Source organism: Engraulis encrasicolus, chromosome 11, assembly GCF_034702125.1.
Source record: "Engraulis encrasicolus isolate BLACKSEA-1 chromosome 11, IST_EnEncr_1.0, whole genome shotgun sequence".
Taxonomy (NCBI): domain Eukaryota; kingdom Metazoa; phylum Chordata; class Actinopteri; order Clupeiformes; family Engraulidae; genus Engraulis; species Engraulis encrasicolus.
Genome location: NC_085867.1, coordinates 11,229,886 through 11,234,028, shown reverse-complemented (window position 1 = coordinate 11,234,028; position 4,143 = coordinate 11,229,886).

Sequence of the window (4,143 nt, the reverse complement as noted above, 5' to 3'; positions counted from 1 at the left end):
ACTCTTTCAAAAGCATGATCACAACCCAAACTACCCAAATGACCCTGTTCAAAAGTTTACATACCCTAGTTTCTGATGCTGAATATGGCCCTGTTTAACATCAGGGACCGCTCTAAATTGTTTGTGGTAGTTGTGGATATGGCTCTTAATGTTCTCAGATGACAAAACAGCACATTCTTCCTGGCAGAATGGTTGTTTCCTATAATATCTTTGGGTGTCTTGCTGGAACCTCACATTTGAGGTTTCCCCTGAGTGGCTGAATGATGTTGAGATCAGGAGAGTGAGACAGTCGCTCAAAAACTTCTCAAAAAAAATATTTCTGAAGCTAATGACGGGTTGATTTGGCTTTCTGTGCTGAAATATTGTCACTTTGGCATGTCCAACCAATGGACCATGTGCAGTTTCAAGGCTGATGAGTGTCAAGTGTCCTCCAGTATTTTTCACAGGGCAATGTATTCATCATTCTGTGAGTATGGACCAAAAGTGTAGTGCATTTGTAACTCAAATGTCCCCATGACATCAGTGGTCCATAACCATGTTGCACAGAAGGGATGGTGTAACTTTCATCAAAGGCTCCGTTGACTGTTCTCAAAATGGTACTGTTAATAGTGGCTGAAAAAAGTTCCATATTGATCTCATTTCTCCAAATGACTGTCACAGGCATTTTGATGCTTCTCGCTGTGCTATTTGGTGTATCATATGCAAAATAACATGTTTGCATTTTTGTAGTAATGGCTTTCTCCTGGCAACCCCCAACAGCCCATCTTTCCTCAAGTGCCTCTTTCCTGTACAGTTTAAAACATTTTTTCATGTTGTCCTATATTTCACCTGAAGTTATTTTTTGGTTGTCCTATGCCTCCTGAACAATTTCCCTTGCAGTGATCATTGCAATGCAACGATTCCCTTGCCCATTGGCTTGATTCCAACCAAACTCCTCATATTGCATTTCTGAATTGAAATTCCAACGGTGCCAACATGACATATTTCGACACAGAAAGCCAAATCAACCCGTCATTAGCTTCAGAAAGAATAAAATAAAGGTTTTTGAGCGACCATCTCACTCTCCTGATCTCAACATCATTGAGCCACTCAGGAGAAACCTCAAATATGAGGTTCCAGCAAGACACCCAAAGATATTATAGGAAACAACCATTCTGCCAGGAAAAATGTGCTGTTTTGTCTACTGAGAACATTAAGAGCCTTATCCACAACTACCACAAACAATTTAGAGCATTCCCTGATGTTAAACAGGGCCATATTCATCATCAGAAACTAGGGTATGTAAACTTTTGAACAGGGTCATTTGGGTAGTTTGGGTTGTGATCATGCTTTTGAAAGAGTAAACACAGAATATTGCTAATAAATATATTAAGTCAGTCACTAGCCATGAGTGAAAAAAAGGTTTTGTGTAATCCTTCACATTTTGTGAGAAATCACAGAGAAAGCGTATATTCTGCTTGGGTGTGTAAACATATGAGCACCACTGTATATGCAAGGAATTTACTTACAGTACAGTACAGGCTTACTTACAGCCATATTAGGTAATGATTCTTCCTCATCCTACTCCTTCACCTCCTCCTCCTCCTCATCATCATCATCATCCTCATCGACCGTCTCTCTCATCTCTGCTGCTTTTATCACTCAGACCCGTTAGCTGCCAATAATAAGCTTTTCCCCCCTTACAGTGTATTTCCATAGCAGGTGTATGAGATTGGCAAAGTCATGACTCTTTCCAAAGTTCATTCCAGACCCTTGAGTAGGCAATGTTCAGCTGCTTGACTGTCTACAGTGGAGGTCTGTCTGTCTGTCTGTCTGTCGGTTGGCTGTCAATGGATAGACTGGCCCCACCTTATTAACCTGCTTCTATACAGTAGGTGGCCTAGCACTGTCTATTTCCATGGTTATTCAATGGTTCACAAGCCAGGGTGAGAGCAGGTCTGTGCACTGAATAAGACACTGAGGTCAAGCACAAGGTTTCTGCCATAATCAGTACTCTGTGCTCAAAGAAAAAATCTTCTTGTGCTTGACCTTAGGAGAACAGAGTTTTTTTCTTGTTGGCCAGAATATGTAGAAAAGACAAAGTCGCTGCGTGTCTTGCAGATGGATCTGCCAACTATTGCAGGCTAGGCCAGGCCAGTCTTATTAACCTGCCACTGGAGGTGACTTAGCACGGTCTGTTTTGATAGCTATTTAGCTATGCTGTATTCAGAGACTTAAGACTCTTAAAAAATGTTTTAAAAAAAAATAAAAAATTGGACAAAAGGATGTATTAGGAACTTGGCTGCATCATGTATACAAAATAAAAGTACTAATAATTCTACATATTACAACCTGGTCGTATACATTCAGGTAACATCAAACTTAAAGAAAATGGCTTATTTACTCAGCCAGAATATGTAGAGAAGATAAATGCTTGCAATGCTGTGAAATGCCACTTCTTTTCCCTCCCTTTCCTTGAGCATGTGATGGCACTTGGTGGATACAGCATCGTTCGACAGGGTATTTTTCATAACGTTTTGCTTAACCTTTCAAAATACGCATACATAGCACTTTTTAAATAAAAAATACATAATACATAAAAATAAAAACAAAAACAAATTCACAGACATATCCATTAAAATGCTGTCAGATAAATATAACTACAGGTAACAAAAGTGAAAGATAAATTTGTTTTTCATTCATGCTCCTTTATCAAAAGTACATAAATAAAAGAAAGGATGTCAGCCAGTGAACCAATACCTCGCATATCTATAGACTATATCTCAACAATATAGCAACACTTTTATCATGTTGACAATTTTATTTGACAGTTATTTATCTGAGTATACTGTATATACATTTGTTGGATTAATGTAGTGTCTTTCAGACTTGTCTTCTCTGCCATAATCATGGAAGTCAGCAGAGGAGATGGATGGTTGGTATCGCAAAATAAGCCTTCCTCGTTTACACCGCAACGCCAGCCATGTAAAACCAGGGATGTCATACAGGGGGGTAAAGTGTGTCTGAGTCATCAGCAGTGTTGACAGATGTGTCTGATCAAATCCCGCCCAAAAGGTTCTCAAAAACCGCCAAAATGTGCTAAATTCTGCCCAATTTCAACAAATTGCATTGACTTCTATGGGCCCAAAACGGCCGAAAAAAAACTGCCAATTTTTCCCGTTTTTACCAGCACACCGCCATCCCAAGTAGCCCAATTGGGTGGGTCTGTCGTCCATTGCAGCTGATTGTACATAGGGCCCACAATTTGCTGCTACGCCCCTGCAAAAAAACACCTTATACAGGGCTGTCAAAGCAGAGGCTCTGATATCCCCAAACACATGAAGGCTTAACGTGACACTGAGGCCAAAGACGGCTGCACGTGATCCCTGAGGAAGGCAGACAGGCCGAAACGTTGTCACATTAAAAACTTTTTTATGCAAACTGGGAGTGTGCGGCACTTCTCTCCTCTCTCCTTCTCTACAAAGACTGCTGTCCACCACATATGCGATGCGAACTCTGCATTGTAGAGCCGAACGCACCTTGAAAATGCTTTGATGGCTGTAGTTATAATAATGTATATTTTGTGTAACTGCTCTGTACTGTGACTCTCTGAATAACCAAACTGCCCTCCCCAGTTTCTTGCTCTGCCATTGTACACTCACCTTGTGATAAAGTCGTGGCAAGTCGAGTGGATTCATTTGCATAAAGATGGACATTGTGGATTCAGTTGCATAAAGATGGACATTGTGGATTCAGTTGCATAAAGATGGACATTGTGGATTCAGTTTGCATAAAGATGGACATTGTTGAACTTTTGGATGTGCTACAACAATTACCGTTTCCCAATGTCAAATTTTCTAGCCTTGGGTAGTACGTGAAACACCCAGTGATTGGATATTCTTTGGTGAACTCCGCGGAGTATCCAATCACTGACCATTTCACCCACTACCAAGGCTAGAACACTTGACATTGGGAAATGGCCACTACCCCTTGTTGCATCACATAACCCAGTGTACCCAGAATGCAGTGCAGGAGCAGGATGTTCCTCCTAATAGAAATACTGTATGTTAGTGTGATGAGAGGTTTGCATCGCATGGCCAGTGGTGTTTCTCCTCAATGTCATTGCTAACTTCATTAGAAACTTAGTTGGTTGCAGTCCCCATA